General features: G+C 38.1%; 2 pseudogenes across 1 annotated transcript in view; one reads left to right on the top strand and one right to left on the bottom strand.

Annotated features, from left to right (window-relative positions):
- Nucleotides 1-3,642: 3,642 nt before the first annotated feature.
- Nucleotides 3,643-23,805, bottom strand: part of LOC149144498 (uncharacterized) — a 221,162-nt pseudogene continuing 200,999 nt past the window's right edge. Inside the window, exons 4-6 of the transcript XR_016264705.1 lie at nt 4,845-5,627; nt 4,525-4,650; nt 3,643-4,214 (exon numbers count right to left, since the gene is read on the bottom strand). The product of XR_016264705.1 is annotated as an uncharacterized LOC149144498 (transcript). The remainder of the gene's footprint in view (nt 4,215-4,524; nt 4,651-4,844; nt 5,628-23,805) is intronic.
- On the top strand, nt 14,550-15,969 carry LOC149144500 (guanine nucleotide-binding protein-like NSN1 pseudogene; annotated as a pseudogene).

The following is a 23,805-nucleotide window of genomic DNA, read 5'->3' as shown; positions in this document are numbered from 1 at the left end:
CCAAGCAAATACAATGGAACCAAAGACCAGTGACGTTGGTCTTCCTCCTAGACCATGCTTCCTCTAAAGTCTTGCTTCACTTACCATCGTTAAAGAATTATTCAACAGATACACTACAATGAACACTAAATGCAAAACCTATTTGGAACACATGTTCTTCATCATGCGCCTGGATTCCACATCTTAACTACTATATTCTATTGTGGAATGTAGGGTGTAATGAACTATCTCTCTATACCATATTTGGAAAAAATGTTATTAAATTCTTTCGAACAAAATTCTCCACCATTATCAAATCTAAGAGTGGTAAACTAACATTTTGATTATTTTCTATTAAAGTTTTAAACCTCTGAAATTCATTAAATACATCATATTTCAATTTCAGAAAATACAGCCACATTTTTCTACTCTAGTCATCAAATAGAAAAAGGGAAGTATCTGGCACTTTTGTTGGACATCATGTTCATTGGTCTACAAACATCTACATGAACTAGTGCAAGGATTGTTTACTCTCCAAGTAGCTCCCCTACTTAGCATGTTCTTCTAAAACCTTATATGTGCTATCAGATGTTAAAGAGTCCAACTACCAAATGTTTTCAAGCCAAATGAGAGAGATAGGTCATGTTGAGGAGTCCATACCATTGTAGCCAAAGTGCATTGGTGTTTGGTACACTCTTCACTATCAATGCATGCTCCTTTAATTGTCCAATGTCAACTGGTCTAAACAATCCATGATCCTCCACACTAAGAGCTAGTCTTTTTGGTCTCCTTGTCAACTATTAGCAATTGTGATTGCTAAAGTTGACATCTAGATGGTGGAAATGCCTTATAATCTAATTGATAGTAAATTAATCTCCATGTCTAACACAATACACATTGAGGAAAATCAATATTTTCCCTCCAAATAAAATTTACACATCCCCTCTGCCATATGTTGTGAATTCTTCCCCACCACCAAAGATCACTGAATCCTTAGAGAAACAAGTAAATGACTCTATGAACCAAACTGTCTATTGGTGAACTGTCGAAATGCACTAGAATCTTTGTGCCAAGTAGATGACGTGAGTTAATACGCTTTCGCCACAGATGCAAAGAATGCCAACTTCTCTTTATGTTCTGCAACATGAGAGGCTCCCTCAGTTGGTTTTCTAATCAACCAGCTTAATTCTACAGTGCTTCTTTATATGGCCCACCTTGTCATAGTAGTAACATGTGATATTCTTTAGACCCTTGATTGTATCTTCATAGATACCCTGCCCATCGTTCTTTGTCCACTTGCATTTGCCCTTGACATTGGCTGCAAAGGCCTATTCTATACCTTTTGTGTCACTACTATATCATGTTGTAAAAGCTTATCGCATAGAGCTTCAAACATGAGATCTAACATTTGTAGAAATGATGTTCATGGTCTCAAAAAAGTGTTCATACAAACACGGTAAGCTTTTAAATGCAAAATATGACTATTTCCTCAACATCTTCTGACAAATGGCCAACAACTCTTCTTTGATATCCTTCAAATTTGAGTAAATGTGCCTACATTGATGCACTAACATCCATGGCGATGGAAAACATATTCTTCAGGATAAAGGCTCTGCCCTTGTTTAAATTCTCATTCAATTCTTGCAAATGCTTCCAAGTTTATACTTAAAGTCTTTCATGTCTAGTCCTCAAGAAGCATTTCATCTGTTATAGACAACTTAAGTGGCATTATTGTTTCTCTATCTTGCTCATCAAACTTGTTGCAGGTTCTACCCATCATTATTGGATAAGTATATTTACCTAAAGCAATACTAGAGAAGCACTTGTACTCAAATATGGCCAACAAATGATGCTTCCACGTATTTTAGTTTTTACTATAAAATCTATGGCTGATTTGCAACATGATGTTGGAAAAAGAGACCATTTGTACGAGTCAAAAATGTAAAAATAGTAAAATACATACTGAAAGAAAGTAAAATGTTGAAAATGCATGTTCTTCCCTCCCTCAACCTATGATTGTGGAGTAAGAACACCAAGATATTGGTTTTATCCAATCTATAACAACCACATATCACTGAAAAAAACAAAGATTTATAATAAATATGACCATAAACAGCAGCACAACCCAAACAGTTGTAAATTTTTATAAATCTGCCAAAAAACAACAGTAAAACACACAAATCTTCTCATAAACAACACCAAATCACCCAGATTTTGATTAGATATGTTAAAAATCACCAAACCATGCATATCTACTCAAAAAAAAGCACCAAAATTGTTACTTTCTGCTTGGATCTGAAGAAAATCACCAAACCAACAGCTGAATCTTACAGATATGCAAATTTGGGCAACATTACAGGCAGGAACAGAAAAATCTACTCTTAAATCATTTGTACTGTTAAAACCTCTGAGAAATTTCCCTAAATAATTGTTCCATCAGGTCATACATGTCAAATCTTCTACTCAAGAACTCCCTGGTGATGTTCATACTGGTCTGATGGTTGAAATCCCAGCATCATACAGTCGTACAACTTGATTTCTTCTATTGGTGGCTAATCAATACATAATACATATCCATATACATACAGTCGGCTCCCCTTTGGCAGCATATGGAAACTTCTTGGTGGCTGTATGAAACATATTGGTGCTTGTACAGCGGCCAGCCTCAGATGTAGGTTGATTCTCTGTTTGACTGCCAAGCTTTGACAACTGTATGGATTCCATACAGTGTTATCCTTCAAACCCTTTTTTGGGGACCATGATATGCAAGGCTCCTAAACAAAATTGCTTCTATCAGAAATGAAATCAATACCTTGTTTTGGCAAATCCATTTTGGCTCTTCAATGTGCTTCACTAGTGATCCCTTGATCTGTCTTTTCCAAAACAGTCCCTAGTTCTTCATGGTCTCACATATCCTGCAGCTCTGATAGAGCTCTGATACCATATCACAAATATTAAACACAAAAATAATCAAGATAACTCCAAAGAGTCCCCCATCATGCTTGCATAAATGAGAAAGATAAAAATTTATACACTAATTGACTCAATCCATTTTATGAATGTGGGATAGATTGAAAAACAAGGTAAAGTCAAATAAAACATAGAAGTGTAATATAGCCTAAAGTCAACATGACTTTATTAATGCCTATGTCTAATCTGAAATCTCTGATTTACCATTATTATTATCTGACATTGAATTCAAAAATATAGTGGTGAGATCACATGTTTTCTCAAACAAATATTGTTTTGGGCTTTTCATTATGAGCTTTTACCTTGGGGTACTTGAAACAAAGCTAACGTGGTTCAGGTATTGTTTGTGAAGTGTTGTGCCAATGAAACTATGTTAAAAGCAGGAAAATTAAAGCCACACATGAATGCAAATTTCAAGACAATTTGTAAGCTTTATATATGCCAATAATGAACATAGACAAAAGCTGGAAATAGGAAAGTCTGCAAATCATAAATAAAACCTAATTAACAGAATTTCATCACATACTTTGACAGCCTGCAAGATAAACGCAAATATGAACCATATGTGTAATTATATAGCTCACTAAAGATCATATACAAACGGTTTAATCCAAACCAAACCATTTTTCCATCAAGTTTATCATAACTACTAGTTCTGATCGAATTGCAGCATCATCATGTGCGGATGAATGATAATGACAAAATCTAAAATGCAATCAATACATATTCAACAGCATGCTTTGAAACAGCTGCTAAGCTAGCTTGAAAATGAACTTGAAGCAGCAAATGAGACCCAGCATGGAATTCAATTCCAAATGACATTCACATTTTCACAGAGAAAGAAGTGTGCCATATTATGATGCTTTATCCTTCAACCAATAAAGCTCGACAATTTCATGAATATATGCCTTGACGCATTCTCGAAGTTTGTATGTGCATTACATAAATTATTATTTTCCGTCAAAAAAAATTCAGCCTGAGGAAATCCACTTAAATGTAGATTTCCAAATGACCTATATGTTTAGTAACAAATAGTGCCTGATAAAATAAATTTACCATCCACCTAAGCTTGTAGGAGATGGATGCCCAAGAATGAGAAAGTTGGCAAAATGCTGGTAGGTCAACTCCATTTTTAGAAATCACAAAAAATGACCAAGAAAAGTAACTTTGATTGCAGAGAAACAGTGAACATTTTATTTTGCATGTGTCACCTATGCCAGGTACACAGTCTTGTTCTCCACCACAAACCTAGAACTGGACAAAACCTGTAACATTGGCCAGCATAAGTGAAATATTATTCAATATATTACACTTTAATTCAGCCTCCAAATATAGAAGATGCTCAGACCAATATAAACAAGCGCAGCATATGAGCCACTGGTACCATTCCAAAACAGGCCAGTGCTTTTACATCTCTCTCTTGATATTTTCCATTACTTAAAGTAGCACACTAATGAAATATAAACAAAAGTGACAAGAAAACTGCAGACTGTTGAGAAAATCTTGATAAGGACCAAAGCATAGCTCAAATCTAGCCAGAGCCTTGGAAAGAATAACAGGATGTACAAAAGTTACCTTGCGCATGATCTCATCCTTTACATTGCTTTCATCTGCAGCCACACCAGCTGTCTCAAGGGCCTTCATGGCAAGAGGAATGACTGTCTTTTGCAGTTTCTTCATTCTTAAATTTCCTTCAGGACTCTGCATTAGCGTTGGAAATTTGATAAAAAACCCATAGAATAGATACTGTTTGCTCATGAAATTTGAATATTAGAAAAAACAGAAAAGAACACAACATGCTTCTTTACATAGAAACTGGAAATCCATGAAGAAAAAGAAAATAGTAGTTCAAGTACAAAAAATAGAACATATAATTTAAATCTATCAACACTTACTTCTTTTAAGACTGATTTAATGATTTTTTTCCATTTTACCGGCAATTTAGAACTTCTTTTATCACTTCCATGTGTATCCTTAACTGCATCACGCTGATCTCTTGTCTGAAGCTCACAATATTCATTGTTAGAAAGCTCATCAGTCTGCTTGGTTCTCTTTTTTGGTTTCTCTTTATTTTGCTTGACATCATTCATTAGTAATAAACCTTCCATTACCAAGCCATTCCCATTTTCACCAATTTTCCTCATGTGATCAAACTCATTGGTACTTTTACCCATAGGATCACTTTTATCCATTTTTTTAAACTTATAACCCTTTCCTTCTTTAGCAGCTGATAAATGCGTAGTTTGATCACTGCCACATGAGTGAAGCTCTTGTTGCCCTGTTTCATCTTGCTTATTTTCTACATTCATAGAATCAAATGACTTGGATTTATCTCCTGTCCTCTTCCTCTTCTTGGAACATTTCTTTTCGTCAATATTTGGGCCTTTCTTGAATCAGGTGCAGTATCTTGCTTGTCATCAGTAGAACCCAGAAGCTCATCTTCCTCATGTTTAACCACTGTATGCTTCTCCTCACTCTGCCCGTGCACAGCATTTGGTTGTTCCTTCAAGTGAAGGATACTTCCCTGATTACCAAGAGAAATGTTTCCATTTGAAGATGGCTCAATATTTTGATTCGATATACTGCTAGCCTGAAATGCTCTGGCTTTTGATCTATGTTTCTTTCCCTCTGAATGTAGTGACAACGTTTCCCTGCTTGTGGTCTTCACATTGCAAAGACTGCACAGTGCAAAATTTAAAAACAAGGCATAAGAATTTTTTCTATACATAGTGGAAACAAAAAATGTACTATTATTAAAATTCAAATTATTCACATGCTATCTTATCTTCCTTCCTGCTATTCATGGAATTTGCTCTGCATGAGAGTATCTTACACTGCCAATCCATCTTTATCTAAAGAAAGAATTTTTACTGTGGATTAAAAACATCTCCCTTTTGTCTGAAGGAAATAAGCATTCTCTTGTATTGTACAAAATTTCACTTAGAACATCACTTAAAAAAATTGAACTAATTAAGAGCAGAGGAAAGAAAAGAGAATTGCAACGAGAACAAAAAAAAGTTTATACAGCAGGTCAAAGATTACATTGATGGTTCCTCCTCCTAAGCTGTCCCTCAAATTAATGTTAGTATCTTAACACATGATGTGACCCAATAGGTTGGGCAATTTGCAAGAAAGCAGTTTTGTGTGGGCATCAATGGCAGCAGCCTCCAACTACCACAAAATTAACACCGGTTGTATGACTTGTACAATGTACATAGATGCCACTGCCACTACATTAATCCCTCTGAAGCAGATAAGCTAAGGGAGGGTCTGATGAATATCTTTGTAAAGGTCCCAAACAGCTATAAAGTCGATTTCAGAGAATCCATCATAAGTAATAGATTAAGATTCATATGAACTCAAATGAGAGCAAGAATCAGCTGCAACCAAACAAACACTCACAAGTTACAACAGATCTCCATCTTCAGTTAGCACAACAGAACTGGTCAATTCAATTTTTCAAAGTCTATGTTTTGTTTCCTCTGTAAACCTCATTCTCCTCAATTTCGCAGCTGCTATGCAATTTTCTCTTCATGAAAGACATCTTGAACCAATTTATTTTTGTTTTCTCTTCTGCAGCTGGATCAATCCCATTTCTCTGTGCCACAGTACCCACATCTGCACTTTCATCGCAGTAAATGTTTTGAAATCATTTAACAGTAAAACAGTAGCTGGATTTGCAATATCTTTTCACAGCAGATAGAAAAAAAAAGGTATTTTCACTGTTTCGGTGGCAAGACAGATTTCCTCTGTGTGATAGACGCTTGCTCTAGGATTAGAAAGAGTTTAACTGTATTTCTATCCGTTACAATAGATTTCTTTACTTGAAATTAGAATGGTAGATTTTCATCTATGGAATTGTGAAATCTCTGCTCAAGTTCTGTTCCGATGTTTTCCTATTCAGTTCTTTGAATATCTAATCTCCAGTGTTGAAGACAAGATTAGAATAACAGGTTGCCATTGTAGTTCCCTAAAGCTATGAAGTATGAAACTCATTTTGTGCACTGTTTTCGTAGATTAAAAAGAAGTATGGATTTTTTCATAGAGGATTCTCTGACTATGTCTCAAAACAACACTACTCAGCTTGATCTCTTACAGCATTCCCGCAAGCCCTCTCTCCTTAGAAACTTTACTTCATGTTAGAAAATCAAAAAGGCAGAAAGATTTTCTTATCTTGAAAATTACTTGTGAGGTACTTGAGTTCTTATTAACTTATTCTATGTCTTCTTTTATCTTCTTATCATCAAGCAACTATCAAAACCAAAACATGAAGATCAAAACAATGAAGGGCACAGAACATAGGCTCTCAGCCAAGGCAAAACCCCTCTCTCAGGGGAAAACCCAACAAAATGTTCTTCTCCTCTTCAAGAACCAAATCAAATGAGACAACCAAGACCCTTAGATAACAACAGATACTCCTCTCATCCACCAAGTCAGCCTTTCAAGTGAGCTTAATCCGACAATTTCAATCCAAGTCAACCTCCTTCAAACTCGTCAAACTTTAGATCTCGGCTTCCTGCAACAAAATTTTCAGCCTCTACTGCAAACCTGCAACTTTCGGCCCTTCTGCAACTCAGAAACTTCGCACATGTCGACTAGAAACAAGAGAAAACAGCCTTATTTCCTTTGCTAGGGTTCCTCCTTTCTTCGCTAGGGTTATTCTTCATTCTTAAAGCCCTTTTCACTTCACTTCTTAGAATTGCAGATCAAATTTCTTGCTTGATTGATGCCAAACTAGGTCGAAGATGCTGCTTATATGTAGTCTTCAAGGGTGGTAGAATCCCTTCAATGAGGCCGACTTGATGGATGACGAGGCCGACTTGGTGGAGGAGGGTAAACTTACATTTTTTGACACATACAAATCTCTCTTGACACAAAAAGCCCAAGAAGGGTCTATTACATGATGACAAGGGCTATGATTCGTGACTCAATTAGACTCAATGGGTGAGTTGACCTATAAACAAAAATACATTGAGAGCATGAAACCCATGCTTATAAAAATAATTTTTTTCTTTAATCTTTATAATAAGTTCTTTTCTTTCTCTTTTACAAATACATAAGAATTACATCATTTCATGAGCCAAACAACAATAATGAAGACCAACACTAGTTACATTTTCAACACTCCCTCTTAACTAGGGAGGTATTCATAATTGTTCAACCAGTACAAAGATGACCTCAAGTTGAAATGTTCCAAGAAGAGTACAAAATATATAAATCTAGGCCAAAACAGCCAAAGTATCAATTCAACTCATCAAAGATCCAAGTGTCATCTAGGCTACCTGCCATGACACTAATTCAAGGATTCAAGTGTTGCTATAACACTAATTCAAGAATCCAAGTGTCAAAACACTAACTCATCATCCGGGATCCGCGCATTAATTAGCAAAACACTCACTCATCAAGGGCCCCGATGTCATTCAATACACCTACTTATCATGGATCCCGGTGTCATCTAGGCCACGATACCAACACAAACAAGGAATCTAGGTACCATCTAGGCTACCTGCCAAGGTACCCTCCCAACAGGGACTAAGGTGTCATCTAGGCCAATCCACTTTAACTAAGATCTCAATACCAACTAGACCAAGACACCAACCCTCTCAGGGGTCTAGACATCATCACGATCAAGATATCCACCCTAAACAGGGATCTCCAAATCATATAGACCAACATAGCTACCCTCACGGGATCTAGGTATCTACACCAAAATGTCCTCCCTTACAGGGATATAGATATCATCTAGGCGAAGGCACCATCGTTGACTGGGTTCTAGGTACTTGTTACCCACCACTTTGTGGGTGATATCCCCAGGAGAAATTTTTCTCCATGATTAGCCTCAGCCGGCAACCCCTTAATGCCTCCTACTAGCTCGTTGTGCCATTTCTCTACCACTTAAGCCATCCATGTGGTCCCTCGCCCACTTGCATTGATCGTATGTTTGAAGGTGGGCCTCCCGAATCTAAAGGTATGTCTTGTCATTTGGTAATTGAGTATTGGGTTTACTTATCATGGATACTTCTGGTTATGGATTGATGGGGGGATTTGGCAGAAAGAGTGTGTTTAGTTTGTGCTCTTGTCCCCTTGATCTCTTTTGGTTGTTACTCTTGGATCTTAGTCCCGTTGGATCTCCTTTATTGACCATTTGGTTCTAGGGTGGTACTACTTGGGAAACCCCAACTTTGGGTGTGTGGTCCTGCACCTTTCCCTGCACATCTTACTCGCTTTCCACTCACTATACCTCCATTCATCTTTTCTCCCACCTCGGTCCACATAGGGCTAGCATCCCTACCCCCTTGCCCCCACCTTGGGTTAGGCCTAGAATGATGCCCCGGAGGTTGAAGCAATTAAAAGGAAAAGTGAAAAGCATAATTGGCCACATTTAACAGGAAATTTTACCACAAAATACAAAAGATGGTCGGGGCAAAAATAATCAGCACGTGGGAAAAAGCCATTGCATGAGCTCTACCCCAATCCACGGCCATCACCCTGGTTCCATAGGCCCTAGATGAGCCTCCTCTATCATTCAGGAACCCTTGATCGTCCCAACCCCTGGAGGGCAATGAACCGCCCCACCTAAAAGGGGGTAATCACTGCTATATCTTACACATTATGCTCTTGTCCTTTGAGCCCCGAGCAGTTAATTAAAGAAAATTCATAAAAAGGCAAAAGCTATATAAAGAAGGGTGGAAAAATCAAGGTCGAGGCACCTCATGTACCACAATTGCTCCCTCCTATACATTACATTCCCAGGTGTGGGCTTCCCCTTATCTAACTACCCCTATGCCCCGCTATGTGGCCCAGGACTGCCCCTCTCATTCCCTATTCCACCTCACTTATTTGTCACTTGCCAACCCCATTAGAGGGATGTAGCTTGAACATGTTATCCCCTTTAAGGGTTGAAACTACCTAATAAGGTACTTGGCTAACCCCCTTTGGAGCCTAGAGACACTAGCACATGCCAAAGCCCACTATGGAAGGGCATGCCATTATGAAGTACCCTCGTTGTTATCCATGATTTGTAAGCTCTTTTACCTGATTATTTTAATGATTGGTTGTACTGGAAGCCTAGGGGACGCATTGGATCTTATGCAGGATTATAAGTGGTTTCCATTTGGGTTTGGTCTCCCTATATGGGATCCTAACCCCAAAGGTCTACATTGGCACATGTAGGGTGTGCATAGAGAGCCATTGGCCTCCACAACAGCAGACATCACTCCACGGATCTTCATGGATGCTCAGAGATTACTAGCGATCCACTTTTGGGATGATGGTGATATGCTTGGTACATTATGCCCAACAGGCCCCCACAGGAGCCCCACACTCTTGACAGGTGTCCCAGGACTTGTACGATGTCATGGTAGCATTCATTCCACCACTTGGACCCTTGCAGAGGATATCCGATTCATATGGAAACCCATGGGGTCAACTATGTGCCCTCATACCCCACTGGGAGCACCACAGGTCTACTTTTTGGAGAGCAAGGGGCCACCCCCTTGTCCATCATATTCCGAGGGATTTATTCCTCAATATGGCACTTTTGGATATTATTATGCCTTTGGAGGGCCCTACGACATGTAGATATTATTATTTGGCCCCTTGTGAGGCTTATTTTTACACTTGTGAGCTAGTTTGGTGGGCTTGTCACCAATAGGGGTTTTATTTGCATTATCATTAGGGGCTAATGTAGGCCCATAGGCTAATTCGAACTCCTTAGAGGTTATATATTGATGTTAGATACATTCATTTGGATCATCACTTGACTTGAGATCTCTCTAATCATAGAGAACTTCACATTTTTTCCTTGGAGGATATTTTTGGAGATGGATGAATTTTGACGTATGGATTTGAGCTATTTATCTTGTCATGGAGCTTTGTCTTGTCAACAAAATGCTGGCTGGAGATACTCTATAACATTGTAAGTAAATTTTGATGTTAATATTCTTGTTGTTGCATACTGCATTAGGGCTAGTTGCTGCATAATCGAAATGTGGAATTGAGCATGTTTTAGTTAATTTAATGTATGGGCCAATGTTATGTGAATGAAATGTCCTAGAGATTATTTTGTCTCGATAATCTTGCATCGTTTTCTTTGAAGTATAAATGCTTGAAGGTCACTTTTCTTTTCTTTCTCTCAACATTGGATGAACTTGACTTTCTGGGCCTCCTTGATCAAGAAACCAAGTTCTTACTCATTACCATCCTTGACTCCATATCCACAAGTGAATTAGGCATTGATCCCTTAAAAGGGGTGATCATATTAACCCTCTTTTTACCATTTTCCCCTTTTTCCCCAAGTCTAGCCCCATTAGGTCATCCAAGGCATCAATTTCCCGAGAATTGACCCAAGGAAAAACTTCGATCTCCTACAGGCTACTACGCTAGTGGGTCACCTCCCTCTCCAAATTTGAGGCAATTCTAGCGGTGGAATCTCCTGGAATCCCAAGCCCTAGCTCTAGGATCGAATTTTGCCTAGGCACCCCCAAGGGTAGACCTCAACAAGATCATTTCAACCTTTTGAAGTAAATGTTCGTCCTTTCCTTTCATCTTGTCCAGGAAGGAACATCATTGGTTGCTACATTCCATCCCCGAACCTGGACTAGGTCCACTTGGCCCCATGTGGTCCCACTTCCCAATAAAGATTATTTGTCAAGGAACATTTGGGAATCCAAGTTTCCCAAGGATTATAGGGATTGGGAACCTCGCCTATAAGCCTATTCCTTCCCCCTCAACCCTCTAATCCTCACCCCTTACAAGTCCCTTGCGGACCAAGTCCCTTGCTTAAAGAGCAAGAAAGTTCCATTCTTCCCTCCATCCTTGGGAAAGGGTTTCTAGGGTCACTTTTCACCTATCCATTGACATATACTTTACAAGTGATCCCTATGCTACTGGGACTCCTCCCATCGGTGAAAGTCCGTAAAAAGCAGGGAGACTTAGTTGTGGTGACAGTGGGTTAACCCTCCACCATTGTGCTTAACCTAATAGGAACCCCTCATAGGTCCCCTGCTGGTTTGAGTGGTAACAGGTACCATCTAGGCCAAGATATCATCCCTCATAGGATTCTATGTATCATATAGGCTAACTGCCAAGATACCAATCCTACCACCATTCTCTCCTCATGGCCTTCATTAGACGCAGGATTGTTAGTCCTGGCCTAGTGCATGACACATGAAATAGAGAACTATGTCATCCCTCTCAACCAGGAAGGATATACACATTTCCTCACAAAGGAAATATTTCCAAGCTCCCTCTCAACTAGGGAGTTATGTCCAACATCAGTTATTTTATTCTTCCAGCCATACAAATTCTTCTTTTTGCATCATCACATCATCAGAGAACTTCAACCTTCTAGAAAGTCGGCTTTCAATCATCAATGTAAACTTCAATGTTATCAGGGTTCTTACAGCGTCCTCTTTCCATCATGCTCAACATCATCCGAAAGTCATCATCAAACACAAGGTAGGCTTACATCTTGAAAACTACGCACCTATAAATCTTATCAACAAAGCCCAATATATATGTACAAGAGCGTGCAAAAAAAATTATCAATCTAGGGTTATCATGTCATCACAAAGAGAAAATTTAGGGTTATTAATACTTCAATAAGGAATTAAATTATAGATATCCAAAATCCAAACCTTGTTAGGGTTTCAATCATAGCGGAAACATTTACACCTAGGGTTTCACTTTCATGCCCTAAGCTCTTACAACAACCTTTGTTAGGGTTTCGTCATAAACCCTAGATATGAGAAAGGCATCAACATAAATAAATTTAAAATGATCATACCTTCCTTTATGATGAAGCCCTGCTACAAATCTTATAACTTTTAAACATACCTTGAGTTGTTCATTCTATAAACCTTAAAGGGCTCCCTCTTGAAAGGCTCCCTCTGCAACAAGACTTCTTACAAGATTCAAGTCTTCCTTTTGGAGGCTCCCTCTAAATCTGGCCACAATCCTTTCTTTTAGAATACTCTTGTAAACTTTCTTTTAAAGAAAACACAAGGAAACGATTATAATCAAGCAACAAAAGTAAAATATATAGAGAGGGAATCAACAAGGTAATGAAAGAAATAAGGAATACTTATCTTTTGAGAAAAATAGAATCCCCCTCTTGATTTTGCATTGATCTAGACATTGTAAGGGATTTCTTCAATTTATTGAAACAACTCAAGAATTTTCTATTAAAGCATGTTAGATCTACAAAACCTAAAAACAATGACCTATACTATAAATAAAGGATATACAAGGGATAACATCCCTTAAGACTTAATAGAATAAGTCTTTGACTTCAAAATCCTCAGTTTTGGTCTTCTTTGGAGGATTATCATCAGTGGCAACTGTAGCTTGGTCTCTTTCTCTCTTCTTGTTCTTAGGATTATCAGGACATTAGTTCTTATAGTGTCCCATTTTGTGACAATGATAACATTCTATTTTAGAAAGGTCAATCTTCCCATGATTTTTCTTTGACCCTTTAAATTTCTTATTTCCTCCTTTCTTCTTGAAATGGGCAGAATAGGCATTTGAGGTGGTATTCTCTTCATATTCTTGCTTACCTCTTATCAAGGCAAGATGAGCTTCTTCTTGAGTATAGGCAAACCACATCCTGTTATGAATCAAAAACAGATATAAATAATGTAAATATAGATAATAACACTACATCAAAAAAATGATTAATTAGTGATTAGTTTAGTGAAGAGGTGTGTCCCCAAAAGACATGACCGTTCATAAAGGGACGCCTGCTTAGGTATATAAAGCAAGCCCTCATTGTAGCATTGAACATCACTTGTACAATTTTATATATAATAAATTCTTATTACAAAATACCTCGTGTATTTTTACATTAAAGTCAACAAGCTATAAGTTTTGTTGCTTCAATGGTATCAGAGCCATGCCGCACAATATAATCATGCGAGTCTTTGAACATTGTTCGCCGCACAATATGCCATTACGTTTACGTCCTGAATGCGTTGAGCAGTTTAGTAAAATTGGATAAGCATTTCAGCGTTTAGAAAAATAATAAGCAGAAGTTAAAGCATGTTGAAGGAAAATCAATAGTAAGGAAGATGATAGCAACAGTGAAGAAACGAAACAAGATCAAGATGAGGATCCAGATGAAGTTGATCTTAATATGGACGAGAATGATGAATATGAAAATGATCCAGATGAAGATGATCTTGATGTGGATAGAATGATATCAATCAAGATGGTGATAAAGATGAGCTTGCTAGCACGGAGACTGTTGCAAAAACTGAAAAGAGTATTAAAAGAAATCGTGTAATTTCACCTGAGTCTAATGTGGCAAAAGCCATTGGAAAAGGGGTTAGAGAGTCCCCTGAACATAAGAAGGGAAAAAACCTTCCAAAACGATCTGTGAAGGAAGTAACAAAGGACAAAGAAATACCTTCTTCAGTGAAGAAGGAAGATAAATTTTATACTTTGGAGCTAATGAAAATTTTAAGCCAGAAGGAAAGCCAAACCAAAGATTTGGAGCTTGCTAGGAGTAAAAAGTCAAGGTTTTATCTTCTTGTAAGCCAGAAGGTAAAGAAGGGCCCACCATGCCTCTCTCTTTCACTAACAATTATGTCAAAATTTTGGTTATGGTTGTAATTGAAAGAGCAACAACTATAGCCTTTAAGTGCAACACCCAGGAGTATAGGTCAAATTTAGGATGGAAATCAACTTCAAAAATTGCCAAGCAGACTCCTAGACTGCAGACCAGTGATTGTCTTGGAGGTGAAACACTCATAAGGTTGCTAAAATATTATTCTAGAAGTCACGAGCTGAAGACATCCATTACCGTTGGTGTTGTGGGGCTTCCTAATGTTGGTAAAAGTAGCCTTATAAATAGCATAAAAAGATCACATGTTGTCAATGTTGGGACCACCCTAGGCTTAACAAGAGCGATGCAAAAAAATCACTTAGACAAGCATGTCAAACTATTAGACTATCCTGGAGTTGTGACGGCTAAACCTATTGACAGTAATGCAACAATTGTTCTTTGCAACTGCAAAAGGATTAAAAAATGGGAGGGGATCATTTATCCTCTGTTAAGGAGATTTTGAAGTTGTGTCCATCTGACAAGTTGATGTGGTTATACAAGCTACCTAGCTTCAGTTCATTCGATGACTTCTTGCAAAGGATCGCATCAATTTGTGGGAAGCTAAAGAAAGGTGGTGTAGTAGACACCATATCAACTTCCAAGATTGTTCTACATCACTGGAATGAAGGAAAGATATCGTATTGTACATTGCCACCTACACGAAATGAGGGGGAACATCCGGAGTCTGTGATTGTGCCATCCTGGGGGAAAGAGTTTGATGTGAATGAGATTTATGGGGAGGATTTTGTTATGATAGACAACTTACATTCTATGATTGATACTTCACACTTTGAAATGCCCGCTAATTGTCCTCTTAATATGGATACCCAACTTGAGAGTTTGATGAAGATGCTATGGAAGACGCTGATGATGCCCCTGCTGCAACATGAATGGATACAGGTGAAATTGTGACAACTAAATCTCCAAAGGCTCACAATCAAAATGATAAGTTGTATGATGCAGAAGGTATCTTCAATCCGCATGCAGCCAAGTCAGAGAAAAAACAGAGGCAAAAAGCTAGGAAAATTCTTGTGAAAGTTTCAATGAAGCTGGGAACAATGATTATGATTTTGCTGCTTACAGTTGACTATAAAATGCAATTTACTGCTCCACAAACAGAAGCTAAGTCAGATAACGATGATGATGATGACGAAGATCTTGATAATCCTACTGCTACTCGGCTCCTCCTGCTACCCACGCTGCTCTGCTGGAGCGGCCACTCCGTCGTTCTCGGAAACACTACTCCCCCGAGTCACTCGTTTGTCGTTGCCATTTGTTGCCTGTCTGCGCGGCATCGTTGTCTTACTGTTGTCGTTAAAACCCCGCCCGACGTTGTCTCAACTTTTCCCGTCCGTCCGGATTCTATTTGTCAACCGGCAAAAATCCGTTTATCTATGCTCCGCCGCCAAGGGGCATAACGTATCAATCAACAGGCATCTTGGTCAACAGGAGTGGTCAACAATCAAACCTTGCGTTGGAGTTTTGGTTTGATATATATATATATTCACGTTGATCCCCCTGTCGTGACATAGTTATAGCTCTCAAATCATATAGTTTATAATAGTTATATTATAAACTAAGTTAATATAATTTAATTAATTAATTAAAACTATTTAATTAATTAAATTATTTAAATAAATAAAATAAAATAAAATAAAAATAAAAACAAGTAAAAAAAAAATTATTATTATTATTATTAAAAAAAATAGTCCCAAAATAATAGCACCAAGGAATTATACTTGTTAAGGTACCAGTGGCCGACACATTTATCAAAAATGAGGTGAGCAAAGTGAAGGCGATTGTTCAAATTTAAGAAAACTGTCAACAATTACACATGTCGAAGTGATGCGATCAACTGAAGGAATTATTAGTGATTAAGCTTTGAGGACAAATTTTTTCGAAAAAAGGGGCAATGTTATGAATCAAAAATAGATATAAATAATGTAAATATAGATAATAACACTACATCAAAACAATGATTAATTAGTGATTAGTTTAGTGAAGAGGTGTGTCCCCAAAAGACATGACCATTCATAAAGGGACACCTGGTTAAGTATATAAATTAGGTCCTCATTTTAACATTGAACATCACTTGTACAATTTTATATATAATAAATTCTTATTACAAAATACCTCTTGCGTATTTTTACATTGAAGTCAACAAGCTATAAGTTTTGTTGCTTCACATCTCCTCAAAGGAGGGAGAATTTTTCCCACTACTTATTCCTACTACAAAAGCATTCCAAGACATTTGTAGCAATGTTGCATTAATCGTTATCGGGATAATATCGGCGCGAGGAAAAAATCGGAAAAAATCGGAATTATCGGGAAATTATCGGAAATAATCGGGAAATAATCGTTTGGTACAAAAATATTCATTTTTTTTCATTTTTTTTCAATTTTTTTAATATCTAAACCATCTACAACATAAAATAAATACATTGACACATAAATATGATAAAAAAAACTAATATATAAGATGTTTAATATCATTTCTAGCGCTAAAATCACACATAACATTGAATCATGTCCTGAATAGTAAGTCCTAACTCCTGAGTCCCAACTCAGCCTCAAAATATCAACAAAAAATATGATAATGTATCTCATCATGTCATAATGTCATATACAATAAAATGAAAGTCTAATCCTATTGATTTCCTCTGCCCCTCTTGCGAGAAAATGCCACAGCTTTCCCTTTCCCTCTAGATGTAGATGCTGGTGCCCGTGCTAGTGGAGATGGCAGTGGAGTCTGATGTGCTCTAGAAGTTGAAGAACTAAAAGTAGGAGCTATAGGAGGTAGACCACGTCCTCTATTGGTGGCAGTGGTAGCCCGGGCAGGCAGTGTCACCTCCTCCTCTTGTTCCTCCTCCTCCTCCTCCTCCTCCTCCACCTGCTCCTCCTCCTGCTCCTCCTCCTCCTCCTCCCCCTCCACTACATCCTGCACTAACCAATCATCAGCAGACTCCATGAGAGGCCTCTCGGCCTCAACCCTCCATGCAGCAGTGGTGTCAATCCCATCCAATGAGATGGCATCCACATCAGGTGTCCTCTCAAGTTTCCTCACCCATAATCGAAGATTGTAGTAGACGTAGACCATGTCATTAAGTCGTTGGGACTCCAACCTGTACAAAGATCATGAAATAATAATTAATAATTATAAAAAAATATTGTTTAATGAATTCAAAAATTTATTTGGAAATTTGCAATATTTTAAATGTTTAAGTGTTAACCTGTTGCGCTTCTTGTTGTGTATTTTTTCAAATACACTCTAGTTGCGCTCACATCCTGAGGAGCTACATGTTTGGCTGAGGATGCGAATGGCAAGCTTTTGCAGAAGGGGTACCCTGCCACCATACTTTTTCCACCATGCATCTACAACGAAATTACAAATAAAATTTTAAATAAACATAAGAAAAAAATGGAATTTGAAGAGACAATGAAATTTGAAACAAGTTTACAAACTAAAAAATACTTGGCATTTTAATCACCCTATCATTGACAGCCATCTCAAAGCCAAATGTGCCACCTGCCATCCTATATGTCTCAATTTGTTTAGAGATCTCTATACGTTGGTTTGGAGATCGCACCATCTTCTGGACACAAGATCCATCCATGATCTCAGCATCAAAATCAAACCCACATGCATAAGAAAATGCAGGGTTCAAGAAAAGCCCAGCAGCATGAATGGGACGATGGAGTGTTTTGTTCCATCACTCATCAATCACTCCCCATAGAAGGAGTTGTTTCTGAAACCCATCATCTCCCTTATCATCATAGTAGGCTCGAATGGCTTCTTTGGCCCTGCCCATGGCTTCATACAAATAGCCCATTGCGGGCTTCTCACCATCAACCAACCGACGAACCTTTAACAAAGGTTCAGTAACAGCGCACACCTCCTGCACTCCTGCCCAAAAGTCTTCCTGGTATGAAACCAGTCTGCATACGGCCTCTCCCTCTGGTTTGTGGCTCATTGGCAAAGCACGCCACTCCTCTGAAAGAAACATTCTCTTCACATCCCACATAGAATTCAAGAGGGATTGAAGAGATATGAAACTAGTGGCAAACCGTGTAATGGCGGGGCGCACCAACTCTTTGTTGTTGGTGAATCTTCTCATCAAGCTAAGCACAGATGTATGGTTATATATAAATTTTGTAATGCTTTTGGATGAATCAACAATATCTTTGACAAAGGGAATTTTCCCTATGTCCTCCAACATCAAATCAATACAGTGTGCAGCACAAGGTGTCCAAAATAAAGTAGGATACCTGTCCATAAGCATCCTGCCAACAACAACATAATTTGCAGCATTGTCCATTATGACTTGGACAAAATTTTGTTCACCCACCTCCAAAATAAACAAATCTAGCAAATCACAAAGTTCTTGCATCTTTGATTTGTGCAAATGCATCAACAGATTTGATAAACATAGTCCCCTTGGGACAACTAACCAAGAAGTTTATAAGGGTTCTCCCCTTTTGGTCAGTCCAACCATCTGACATAACAGTGCATCCTGTTTGTGCCCATGATGCCCTAAAATCCTCCAATCTTTGGGTGCAGTCACGCTTTTCATTTTGAAAAATCTGGCCTCTGCAATCAGGATAAGAAGGGATTTTGTACCCCGGGCCAACACTGGAAATAGCATCAACAGTGGGTTGAAAAAATGGATTATTCCTTACAATGCTGAAAGGAATATCACTCCAGAGGAGAAATTTTGCCAGCAACTTGTCAGCTCGTTCTTTCTCAGTTCTTTTTAGCATTGAACCAATAGATGGCTATGAATCAGGCGTGGTTCGATGAACAAAAAATGATGATGCAGCTATCGGATTGGTTGATGCTGCAGTAGAACCAGTGCAACTTAGCCCACTTCCTTCAGCTGACCTTTTTAGTTGCTTTTTGAGTTCTTCTTTGTCCTCTCTAGTCTGCTCTAAAGTTTCCAATGCTCTCATGGCTCTTTGGATAAGTTCAGGAGTTGTATTTGTACAAGGCCCCACATCATGTCCAGGGATTTTTGCAAGGTGAAACTTCAACCTGTACACCCCCCTGGACATAGGGTGGCCACACAACTTGCAACTCAAGTTTAGTCTATCATTCAAAGAATCAGGTACACCATATTCCCAGAAAGGATCCAATTTCCTTGGCATGTTTGTTTTTGAACTTTGAAGTTGCAAACTTGAAGTCTTGAATGGTGTTTTGGTGCAGTTGTGAACCTATGGGAAAATAAGGATTAGGATTACAATTTAGCATTTACAAAATTACAAGTTACAAATTTACAAATTACAATTTAGTATTTTAATTTTTAATTTTTACATTGATGATTGTACAATGAAAATCCAAGTTACCCATAACCCAACCTAAAACAACCATTCCAAAGTTCAAAGTTTCAAACACAAATTACCCAACCATTCCAAACCCAAATTACCCAACCAAATGGCAAAAACAATGAAAAAAACATCAAAAATGTTTAAAAAAATAAAAACACAAAAAAATTGCTTCCCATAGTCATACCAAGTTACCCAACCCAAAACAATGAAAAAATACAAAAAAATCTTTAAAAACAATGAAAACAAAAGAAAAATGGTGCCCATACCAAGTTTCCAACCAAAAACAATGAAAAACATACAAAAACAATGTTTTTAAACAATGAAAACAAAAAAAAATTAATCCACATACCGTTTCTATGGAGAAATCGGTGGTCTCCTCTTGATTTTCTCCTCTAAGTACTTAGATTTGGCTAAAAACCCTCTTCAGCTTGGTCTCCAAGAGCTCCTTCTCCCTCCGCGCACGACTGTCCAAATGAGCTCATGAAAAAAACCAAAAAACGTTATAAAACTATATTGTCGTGAACCCCAGCGATTATTTCAGTTTTTATCGCGATTGTTTCGTTTTTATCGCGATTATTTCAATAAAAATCGGCAAAAAAATTCCCGGCGATTATTTCGTTTAATTATCGCGATTTTATCGGAAGAGGGAAAAAATTGCGAATATTTCATTTTATCGCGATTTTTTTTTTTTAACACTAGGACAATCGGTAACTGGTGAGAGTTATCCTGGGCAGGCCCAGGATTTATCGCGATTTTCACAACACTGGTTTGTAGTCCTAGTAGGGTAGCAATCACAAGTTCTTTATCTGGGATTATTTCATCAACTGCTTGTAGTTCATCTCTTATACGAGCAATCCTTACAAAGTAAGAAGATATTGTATCATCTTTGGTCATTTTGACTAGTGTTGCGAAAACCATGATAAAATTGCAATTCAATCGGAAAACCGCGATTTCCAAAATTTAACGATAAAATCGCACGATAAATACACGTATTTTTTTCGGCGATTTTTATGAAAAAATCGCGATTCGAAGTGAAATAATCGTGGGCCATGCGGACAGCGCGTTTAAAAAGACCAAAACATGATTTTTGGAAAATCATTTGCATAGACAGCGGCAGCGACAGGGTTTTGGAGCGACCTAGCAAATTTCTTTGTCGTTTGGGTGCTGAATCAGCTAATTGGAGGAGAAAAACAGATTGAGAGCTAAGGAGGAGACAAATTTTCTCCATCAAACCGGTATGGGCACCAAACCTTTGTGTTTTGTAACTTTGTTTTGGTGTTCTTTTATGTTTTTGGTTGGGTTTGGAATCTGGATAACCCATTGTTTATCAAAAGAATTCAATGGGTTATCAAATATTTTTGAATTGATTTGATGGGGTTTTTGATTTTTCATTTTGTTTGTTAAAAACTTAAATAGTCAAAAATTCTATGTGTTTTGTCATGTTACTCATGTATGTAATAAGTTTGTAACTTGTAAATTGTAATCCTTATTTTGCCATAGGTTCACCATTCAACTTCAAAGTTCAAAGTTCAAAGTCAAACTTCAAACTTCATCTTACAAATTTAAAACTCAAGAATCCAAAGTTCAACCAAATTACAAACATGCCAAGGAAATTGGACCCTCTGTGGGAATTTGGTGAACCTAATGGACGGTTTGATAGAATGAACTTGTCTTGCAAGTTGTGTGGGCAGCATATGTCAGGTGGGGGTTTACAGATTGAAGTATCACCTTGCACAAATCCCTGGATTTGATGTAGGGCCTTGCAAAAATACAAATCCTGAAATCATCCGAAAAGCCATGAGATCATTGGAAAATTTAGAGCACAATAGAGACGCCAAAGTAGAAATGAAGAAGCAACTAAAAAAGGCTATGTTAGGCTCAAGTGAACAAGGAAGTGACACTGGTTCTACTTCAGCATCAATATCTACAACCAACCCGGTAGCTGCCTCATCATTTTTTGTTCCTAGAACCACACCTGGTTCACAGCCATTTATCACTTCAATGCTTAAAAAAATTGAGAAAGAACAAGCTAACAAGTTGTTGGCCAAATTTCTCCTTTGGAGTGATATTCCTTTCAGCGTTGCAAGGAATAATCCATTTTTCCAGCCTGTTGTTGATGCTATTGCAACTGTTGGCCCAGGGTACAAAATCTCTTCTTATGATGACTTTAGAGGTCGGATTCTTCAAAATGAAAAGGTTGACTGCACCAAAATATTGGAGGAGTTTAGGGCATCATGGGCACAAACAGGATGCACTGTGATGTCAAATGGTTGGACTGACCAAAAGGGGAGAACCCTTATAAACTTCTTGGTTAGTTGTCCCAAGGGGACAATGTTTATGAAATCTGTTGATGCATCTTCACATATCAAAGATGCAAAAACTTTATGTGATCTGCTGGATGTATTTATTTTGGAGGTGGGTGCAGAACATGTTGTCCAAGTCATAACGGACAATGCTGCAAATTATATTGCTGCTGGCAAGATGCTTATGGAGAGGCATCCTACTTTATTTTGGACACCTTGTGTTGCACATTGTATTGATTTGATGTTGGAGGTCATAAGGAGAATTTCCTTTGTCAAAGATATTGTTGAGTCATCAAAAAGCATTACAAAATTTACATATAATCATACATCTATGCTTAGCTTGATGAAAAAATTCACCAACAACAAAGAGTTGGTGCGCCCCGCCATTACACAGTTTGCCACCAGTTTTATATCTCTTCAATTCCTCTTGAATTCTATGTGGGATGTGAAGAGAATGTTTCTTTCAGAGGAGTGTCGTGCTTTGACAATGAGCCGCAAACCAGAGGGAGAGGCCATATGCAAATTAGTTTCATACCAGGAAGACTTATGGACGGGAGTGCAGGAGGTGTGCACCGTTACTGAACCTTTGGTAAAGGTTCTTCGAGTAGTTGATGGTGAGAAGCCCGCAATGGGCCATTTGTATGAGGCCATGGACAAGGCGAAAGAATCCATTCGGGCCTACTATGATGATAAGGGAGGGGTATCAGAGACAACTCCTCTTATGGCAAGTGATTGATAAACGATGGAACAACACACTGCATTGTCTCATTCATGCTGCAGGGATCTACCTGAACCCCGCATTTTCTTACCCATGTGGGTTCGTATTTGATGTTGAGATCATGGATGGATTCTTAACCAGTGTTCAGAGGATGGTGCGATCTCCAGCAGAACGTACAAAAATCTCCAAAGAAATTGAGACATACAGGATGGAAGGTGGCACATTTGGCTTTGACATGGCTATGACTGATAGGATGACTAAAATGCCAAGTATTTTTTAGTTTGTTTCAATTTTCATTTTCTCTTCAAGTTCATAACTTCATACTTTGCTTCAACTTTCAAATTTCATTTTTTTCTTATGTTTATTTAAAATTTTATTTGTAATTTTATTATAGATGCATGGTGGAGAATGTATGGTGCTAGAGTACCCCTTCTGCAAAAGCTTGCCATTCGAATCCTCAGCCAAACATGTCGCTCCTCAGGATGCGAACACAACTGGAGTGTATTTGAAAAAATACACAACAAGAAGCGCAACAGGTTAAAACTTAACACTTAAAATATTGCAAATTTCCAAATAATTTTTTGAATTCATTAAACAATATTTTCTTTTATAGTTATTATTTCATGATCTTTGTACAAGTTGGAGTCCCAGCGACTTAATGACATGGTCTACGTCTACTACAATCTTCGATTGTGGGTGAGGCAACTTGAGAGAACACCTGATGTGGAGGCCATCTCATTGGATGGGATTGACACCACTGTTGCATGGAGGGTTGAAGCTGAGAGGCCTCATATAGAGTTTGTCGATGATTGGTTAGAGCAGGAGGTAGTGGAGGGGCAGGAGGAGAGGGAGGAGGAGGAGCAAGAGCAGGAGGCGGAGCAACAGGAGGAGGAGGTGACACCACCTACCCG

Source organism: Pinus tabuliformis, chromosome X, assembly GCF_031772625.1.
Source record: "Pinus tabuliformis cultivar Carrire ecotype Pingquan chromosome X, CPIR1, whole genome shotgun sequence".
NCBI classification, from domain to species: domain Eukaryota; kingdom Viridiplantae; phylum Streptophyta; class Pinopsida; order Pinales; family Pinaceae; genus Pinus; species Pinus tabuliformis.
This window is presented reverse-complemented; position numbering and strand designations above follow the sequence as displayed.